Raw genomic sequence first — 9,439 nt, forward strand, 5'->3', positions numbered from 1 at the left:
GCTCCTTTTTAACATAGGCACTAAGAAGTACTCTGTTACTTTGCCCTTGGGTCAATATTAAACTTTCAGGATCATTTCGGGTAAAAAATGCAACAGTGAGACATTTACATTTTCTTAATAAAACACGGGAGACTACATTCACTGGCATTCTTTCACACCCTCTTGGGCCCAAGTCTTATAACAAACAAGAAATGAGAAAATATGGACTCCTCAGTGTGCAATGCCACTCAGCAGCTCATAATGGCTCCCTGGAGATATGGAAGGATTCCTGGAAGTCTGAAGAAGGAAAGGTGAACCAAATCATCAGGGCAGGACCCCAGGGTCGCTGTGAGCTTCCTAACCATGCAAAGAGAGATGTGTATCCAGTTCGTAAGTGCTAAAGCTGCAAAGAGATTTTTCACTCCAAATTTACTATCCATCCTATTAACGTGTGTTTGCTTTGGACACTTCAGCTTATACCTTGATAGTGAACAGGTCTGTTTTAATGGTATGTGTAATTTTCAATTCTCATTAAAGGTGTTGCTTCTTAAGACAGGAGTTTTTGTGGGTTTTTTTGGTTTTGTTTTAATAGTCACTTACCTGTTCATTTAGTAAGTAACAGAAATATCTTATGCTTCGGACTTTATGAACATAATATATTCATCAAATTTTAAAATGCATCTCTACTAGAATATCTTTTTATTTTACCTCGGACTTAACAAAACTTTAACACCTGGATAAATTTAGAGTTCTTTTGAACTAAATGAAATCACTCAAAATCTAACCATTACTTTACAGCTGTTAATAGTTTTAACAACTTTTTTCAGTTGCCCAGAAGGAGGAAAATGTGGTCCATTTCACCTCCTTATATAAAATAAAATGAATTTCAATGGGAACAATAGTTTAAAAAAGGGAAGGCCTGTTTATTTTCATAGGACTAGCGTTTCAGTTAATTAAAAAACCAAGAATCATGCTTAAATTAAATCATTTTCCTTAAATTAAAAATAAGAATACCGTGAGAAATAGATCAAAAATTAGTAATGATTTTCTTCCAATTCATGTTTTTATTATGGGTAGAGAATATATTTTGAAATGACATGGAGAAGTGTTTTCCTAAAAACACTTATTGTCTGAATCACGAAGTGCAATTTTCCTAAAATGTAGTAAAAGTCAATATTATGTTAAATTAATAGTAAAAAGAAACATATAAAGACAATTTTAAATAGCCCTTGTCTTTTTAAAGAGGATGTAGTATAGTTAAGAAAAGAAAGACATAATTATAATAAATATTATTCTGAAAATATACAAAATTATTAAACAAAATCAGATATTTTAAAAGCTGGTTTAAAAAATTTAGTATTATTAAAACTTTCATAACTTCTTTTCTTCACCCAAGAAAGTTATGATCACAATACTGCTTAATTTGTGAGGATGTGTTTTAGTACATAAACAAATAATTGCATACAAGCATGATTCTGCAGTTCAATTAACAATATTTAAGACCAACCATGCTGATTAAAATAAAAATATTTCCCTAATAAACTCTTATTAACTTTCTTTTTTCATAAAACATATGTTTCCACTACTTCCAAAGGTCTGGTAATCGTTCATGCAAATGAAAAAAAAAGTATGTTTTCCATACATGCATAAGTTGTTCCACAAACATCTGGTAACGAAACTTTGAAAGCTGCTAGATTCTGAGCCAGCCCAGGTGTTCACTACAACATCTCTAGAACTAAGCAATTGCTCGCAGTAATTTGTTGCAACTCGTATTGGCATTTTTACGGTTATGATGAGGCAAAGGGTGATGACATCATGTACTAATGTTATGAAGGTGCTGTGAATTCAGTGTGAAAATTCCATCAATGAGTGATTGTTACTGAAATTGACTACATTGGTGGCCATCACATGTTGCCAACTGAAACATCTGGGCACAAAGTTAGCAGTGGCACACCTTGTAAATAACTTAATTGAAATTAATTGCCAGAAGTTTGCAGCACTGTAGGCAGTTAATAAGTACCATTTCTCATTCTTCTGCAATGTTTTCGGCTTAAGAATATTGTATTTTTGAATTCTGTTGTTGTAACTTGTGATGAAAGTAAAACATGTAGAAAATGTATGATGAAACAACAAGACCATAAGGGAATAAAAAACATTATGTAAGGAAGAAAACATTCAACCTTCTATACCTTCTTTCATTAATAAAATTTTTTTCACAAAAATAATTTTTAAATTTATGTATAAAACCATTTTTCAAAAGAGGAATAATTTGAATAAAAGAGGAAAATGTTGAATAATTAGATATAGGTCTCCATTTGTTCAGAAACAAATGTCTAGTATTTTGCCCAAGTTGTAAATGTCAAATGCTTGTTGTGTTGATAAAAACATTTGAAATTATTGTATATAATAAAACCACACGTTTGAAGAGACCAAAAGGCTGTTCTGTGGAAAAACTAGGAAACTAAGAAACACAGGTCTTATTTTTGCTGTAGAGATTCTTAGACATTTAGAATAATTTTTTACTCAGCCTCTTCATACTTCATAAATGCAGAAAAAGGTAGCCAAAAATATAGACAGCAACAAAGACGTTGCAGTCAACACAAATGAATTGTTGTGTGACTAATGTAGCATTGCTCAGCCTGAGAAGCTGTTCAGTAAATATTAACATCAATTCCTTGTTCTTTCCTTCTTAGCTCCCCTTACCTCTGAATTTTTGCTTCTTAAAAAAAAGTTTTGCGAATGTAAAGCTATTTAAAGATACTGAATGTCGGTAGTTTCAAACTGGCTTGAAACAATGAAAACCCAATTAATAAACTAAAGTTTATATTTGCCTTGAAAGTACCACAACTTACATTGATATACTGTGATATAAACTTCCATAATGCCCTTAATATTTTTGAAACTTTTATAAGATATTTATTTTTTAAAATATTATTTTGTCCTGTATGCTCAACGTGAAGATTCATATAACTAACCTGTTTCAGAGTTTAATACTAGGAAGAAGTTTTCCTAACTAGTATGATTATTTTTATTATATTTTAAAAACCCATGTAACTAAAAAACTCATGTATTTTTTGGCTTGACTTTTTTTTTTTTCTTAAGTCAATAGCTATCCTGAGGCCAGGCTTTCTGGTACAACCAAATTGCCTTTTCTGCTCGTTCCCTTTTATATTTCTTGAATGTTGTGCTTTACTTTTGCTTCAATCATTAGTTATATCTGTTTTCTATATAAATTAGATGGGGTTTAAACAACATATACTCTAGTTTAGAATACCTAGAACTATCAGTTGGTATTCTCCCATATAAAATATTTATGATTCAAAAGGTCTATTCTTCCTAGAGCTGTGGAATGTTTCATATCTGATTTTTTTGTTCTTTATAGCTCATTATAACACAAATCACACTTTATAACAAGAATATTTTACTTTGTTTTTGATAACAGAGTCTCTTAGGTTTACAAATTAGCTTTTGATATAACCACACAACCTAGGTTTTACAAAAAAATATTTAGTTTCTTTTTCTGAACAGAAAAAAAAACCCTTCATCTCTATACCTCTTCATAGAAGTAATTGTGGTACTTTGTCATAATGGACGTATTGTTCAGGCAGAGTGAGTTAAATGCACTATCCAAATGCAAGAAAGGATTTGATTTAATCTTTGCTTTTGTTAGGAACATTCATGGAGAGTATGGACAAAGAAGCAGTTTTCACTTATGGTTTTAATCTTAAATGTTTGAATCCCTGTAAGTTTCCTTGAGGATAATATTTTAATGGTATCAGAGCAAATTAAATAGAATGGAGAATATGTGGAAGGAATAGCAGACAATTAACAGAGTCATATGAAATCAATGACAGTTGATTTTTAATCACATTTCCACTCAGCTGGTTTTCACTACAAATGAATTTATTTTATAACAAAAATATAAAAATATTTTGGAGTTGCATACAGAGCTATATGATTTTAGGGTCTATCTCCATGGTTTAAGGAATAAAATAAGTTCTAGTTCTTAAGGATCTTGCTATTAATAACAACAACTGCATGTATTAAAGCTATACAAGAGCTTAGAGGAGAAAAATGCGTCAGGGATTTGGCTAATTAACTGCAGAGTTGACAATTCAGGAAGGTTGTTAGGAGGCAGTCCTGAACAGCACTAGAAATAAAGAGGGGGATGTGATAAAAATAATGAAGGAAGGGTCAAGCTAAAAAGTATTTCTCAGATATAAATGAACAGTTCTAATTCTTGTTTTGGTGTAGCATTTTTCTTGCCAGTATGTGCATACTCTAGGAGAAAGTAAATTCTTTAGCTAGTTTTTTTTAATCCAAAGCACTTGCAATGGCCTTGAGAAGGTCTTCTTTTAAAAAGTGGGATGTAGCAGCCAGGAGCGGTGGCTCACGCCTGTAATCCCAGCACTTTGGGAGGCCGAGGCTGGTAGATCACAAGGTCAGGAGATGGAGACCATTCTGGCTAACATGGTGAAACCCCGTCTCTACTAAAAATACAAAAATTAGCCGGGCGTGGTGGTGGGCGCCTGTAGTCCCGGCTACTCGGGGGGCTGAGGCAGGAGAATGGCGTGAACCCGGGAGGCGGAGCTTGCAGTGAGCAGAGATCGCGCCACTGCACTCCAGCCTGGGAGACAGTGCGAGACTCTGTCTCTAAATAAATAAATAAATAAATAAATAAATAAATAAATAAAAATAATTTTTTAAAAAAACTGGGAAGTAGCAAGATAAATAAAAAGTGGAATTAGCATGGGAATGGATTATGAAGATCCATTCTTTCACTCAACTAATTTGGTAGCATCCATTATGTTTCAGGTCCTCTGCCAGGATCTAGGAATACAAGGCTGATAAGGCTACTGCTGCCTCATCCTGTAATTAATATTCATAACAATGATCTTAAGTTGTTGAAAAAATATTAAATTACATTAGCTAACTTTTATTTCAAAAGACTGAGAAGTGCAGACAACAAGTTGACTTATCGTGTTAAAAGTCAAGACAGTGGTTACTCTTGGTAGAGATGGGGGCTGGGCAGTGAAAGAAGGGATCACAAAAGTGGCTTTTGAGAGTCTGGCAGTGTGTTTCTTGACTGTGTGTGGGTCACAGGAGTGTACATGAGTGTATTTGCTTTGTGAGCGTTCGCTGACTTGCACATTTGGGACTTTTCTGAATTTTTACTTTAATAAAGATTTACATAAAGTTGAAAAAAAAGGCAAGGAAATATTTCATAGGTAATTGAAAGACATGTTTTCCTTTCCTTTTTCAGCCAAACTTCTTCAGCTTTTGCTAACTCCTAAAGCCACTACAGCATTCCAACTGATTCCATCCAACAGTCCGGTGATCCAGCTCTCTGTGAGATTGCTAAGGACAGAATCACCATCTCCCATGGCCACTCTTCAACCCCCTCCTGTGATGGTTCTGGTCCCTTTGATGCTTTGGCTATTCTTTCCTTTTGAAACTTTCTCCTAATTTGGCTTTTGTGACGCCGCACTCTCGCAGCCTAATTCTAATGATTAAATTGTTCTTTCTCAGCCCCCATCGCTAGATTTTCTTCTAACCACTTCTTAAATATTCGTGTTCTGGGTTCTACCCTCAGCCTATTCTCCTCCCTTCTTTCTGGTTTTAACTGCAGTCCATCAAGAATGCCCAAATCTGTATATCCATCTCCAAACTTGAGATCCAGTTTTATATTTTGAATTGTTCACTTGGCATTTCCACCTACTTTTCTTTTAAATAACTCAAACTCTGTAAGTTCCAACTGAAATTATTGTCCAAATGTCAGAATTCTGATGTTCGTCATCTATTGCCTGTCTCAATTAGCAATCTATCCTTAGCCCAGTCATCCAAGGTAGATATTTGTGAAAAATTCTTTCTGTCATTTTTCTCTCTCAATCCCTACATAAATAAACCACCATGTTTGTAATTAGTACCAATTAAATAATTTTCAAATTACCCTCTGTTCTCCATTTTGTTGAAGTAGGTTTAGTTTGGACCCTCATTTTCTTTTTTTTCCTAGAATATTTTTTATATCTTCATAAATAGGTCCTCTGTCTAAGATCTGGACATCCCTCTTGTCTGTTATTCACACTGCTGCTGTAGTCATCACACTGTTATCAATACTATTTATAGCACAATTCAAAGAGCATTTCCTGATTAGGATGGCAGCATGAGCATAGCTGTCTAAATCCTCAATTAACATCTTCCTATTGAAATTCAAGAATAGTTTAACCCCAGCATCAGTACTAGAAACTATAGAAGGGTGCCATTGACCTGTCACAACACTCAAGAGATTCCTAATAGTTTTAGGGCAAATGGAGCCATGTTGTGGAAAAAGTCAAGAGAACCTGCTCTTATGAAATAACAGAGGAGACCAGGTGCAGTGGCTCATGCCTGTAATCCCTGCACTTTGGGAGGCCAAGTGGTTCACCTGAGGTCAGAAGTTTGAGACCAGCCTGGCCAACATGATGAAAACCCATCTCTACTAAAAATACAACAAATTAGCCAGGCATGGTGGTGGGCACCTGTAATCCCAGCTACTCGGGAGGCTGAGGCAGGAGAATTGCTTGAACCCAGGAGGCAGAGGTTGTAGTGAGCCGAGATCATGCCATTGCACTCCAGCCTGGGCATCAAGAGAGAAACTCCATCTCAAAAAAAAAAAAAAAAAAAAAAAAAGGAAAGAAGTAACAGAGGAAAGATCAGAGGCAAATCTATAAACTGAGACAATGGACAATAATCTTTTTGAAAAAAGGACAAAATTTTAAAGTGGTTGAATGAGAAAAGGGAAGATTTAATAAACTAAAAATGCAATGGGCTTTTTAAAAAGTCTTCATAAGAAAAGAAGCAACATTGCAGAAAATAAAATTAGTTTTCAGAGAAACAGGGTAGAGAGATGAAGGGATGAGAACAAAGATGATTGATCTATATTTTTGCCATCATAAGCAAGAATGTAAAGAGCATTCTTACACATGAATCTTTGTATGTTATCTGCTTATTTCTTTAAAAATTTTTAATTGTAGAAATACTTGGTCATAAGTTATGCACTTAGAAAAAATCTGGAATGTGTTATGAAATTATCTTACAAAATGATTATATAGATTTATCTGCTTACCAACAGTGCTTAAAAAATATGAAAGATGGCCAGGCACAGTGGCTCATGCCTGTAATCACACCACTTTGGGAGGCCAAGGCAGGCAGATCACTTGAGGTCAGGAGTTCAAGACCAGCCTGGCCAACATGGTGAAACCTCGTCTCTGCTGACAGTATGAAAATTAGCTGGGCGTGGTGGTACGTACCTATAATCCCAGTTACTTGGGAGACGGAGGCAGGAGAATTGCTTGAACCCATGAGGCAGAGGTTGCAGTGAGCCGAGATCACACCACTGTACTCCAGCCTGGGCAACAGAGTGAGACTGTGCCTGAAAAGTTAAAATAATATAAAATTAATAAATAAATAAATAAATAATACAAAATACAAAACCAAATTCCCTCATATTCAATTTCATATAACTATTGTAAATGTTTAAATCCTTATGTTGCTATATTGTTTTAAATTCTATTAATGTTTATCTTCAATATTTGAAAATATACATCTCAAAATTTGTTGATAGTTGCATTAATTTGCATCAGCGATTCTATTATTTAAATTGAACTCACTGTTGAACTGCCTTTGGTACTCATCCCAATTCCTTTTTTACTATCATTTCTCCTTTCTTTTATTGTTTATTTGGATGCATCTCTCATTGGGCTGGGACACCTCTTTGAGAAATTTTTCATTAAGGATATTTGGGTTTTTACCCATAATATGTACACCCATATTCCTCTTCCTTGGTTCCCTTAACCCTCTAACAATTGTATCTATAGCCCAATTTTCTTTAGGAATAATCACATTTTACATAAGGTGTATCTATACTGATAACTCCTAGATGTTAAAATATTCAATGAACATGAGCTTAAGAAAAAAAATGAATATTTGGGTGGTATAATTTCTGAGCCATACATATAAGAGAATGTCTTTCTGTTGCCATCATACACAAACAACAATCTAGCTGGGCATGACTTTTGTTCTTTTTTTATGGTCTCCTGTCATTGCAGAGCGGAAGCCAAGGGCCACCACTCCTTGTTAGAATTTGCAACAAGAAACAAGTGCTGCTTTCTGCAGCCAAATACTGCAGAAAAGTGCAGCGGATCAGAGAATCCATGTTGACCAAATGCACCAGCACAAAAGTGGAATTGAATCTTCGCTAAAAGAGAGAAAAGGATTTTTTGACAAACTCCATAACGAAGTTAATAGTTAACTGGAGTGACTCATGCCTGCAGTCCTAGCTACTCGGGAGGCTAAGGTAGGTGGACTGTTTGAGTCCAGGAGTTTGAGACTGCAGTGAGGTATGATTGCACCACTGCACTACTGCCTGGGCAACAGAACAAGACCTTGCCTGTAAAATAAATACATAAATAATTTTTTAAAAGAAATTAGTAAGACTTTGGAAAAGATCTGTCGCTATGAAAGGTACATCAACCATCAGCTTGAGCACATGGTTCAAGAATATCCTGCAGCTCAAACCTAGCTGAGTGACATAAGGAGCCGGCAGGGAAATGGTGGAGTAATTGAAAGGAACAGACTTCTGTCTGAGGTTACAGAAGACAGAACATGTAAAACTAGAAATGGAAGAAAAGTGCAGCAGCATGACTGGTGGTGATTCTTTGGTTAAGATTAAATAGAGCTTAACAAAACTGAAGCAAGAAACTGTTCAGATGGACAGTTGGAACTGATGTTGTGGAACACACATTACTGCAGTCAAAACTGGAGAAGTCCAGTGTGATTAAGGACATGCACATGAGAGTTATTCCAGAATCAGCAATAGATTCATATTAAAACAGGGGTTTTCATGCTTCTGATTAGTTTTTTTTTTATTTGTAATTACATCTCATGTTGCATAGATTTCAAAACATAATTATACCTCTTATGGCATGTTCAATGGGTATTTTTTATACGTACACACACATATTCTATCATGGTGATTATGATGGTTAAAGCCTTTACATTGAATATAATGCTTAATAAAATAATTAAAAATTTTTTTTTCAAAAAAGGAGCACTCAACAAATTTATAGGGTAGACAGGCATAGTAGCTCACGTCTGTAATCCCAACACTTGAGAGGCCAAGGTGAAAGGATCCCTTGAGTCCAGGAGTTTGGGACTACCCTGAGCAACATAGCAAGACCTTGTCTCTATAAATAAATAAATAAATAGCCAGGCACTGTGGTGTGCACCTGTAATGTGAGTGCTATGCTACAGCTACTCGGGAGGTCTAGGCAGGAGGATCACTAGAGACTAGGAGTTCGAGACTACCCTGGGCAACATAGGAAGAACTTGTCTTTAAAAAAAAAAAAAGTTCCCTGCCTGGTGGTGTGTGCCTGCGGTCATAGCAACTCAGGAGGTTGAGGCAGGAGGATCACTTGAGCCC

The 9,439-nt window shown here is 35.3% G+C and overlaps 1 pseudogene; it reads left to right on the forward strand.

Moving 5' to 3' along the window:
- The first annotated feature begins 201 nt into the window (after nt 1-201).
- On the forward strand, nt 202-8,847 carry LOC112635032 (annotated as a pseudogene).
- Nucleotides 8,848-9,439: the final 592 nt, after the last annotated feature.

Source organism: Theropithecus gelada, chromosome 11 (assembly GCF_003255815.1).
Source record: "Theropithecus gelada isolate Dixy chromosome 11, Tgel_1.0, whole genome shotgun sequence".
Taxonomy (NCBI): Eukaryota; Metazoa; Chordata; class Mammalia; order Primates; family Cercopithecidae; genus Theropithecus; species Theropithecus gelada.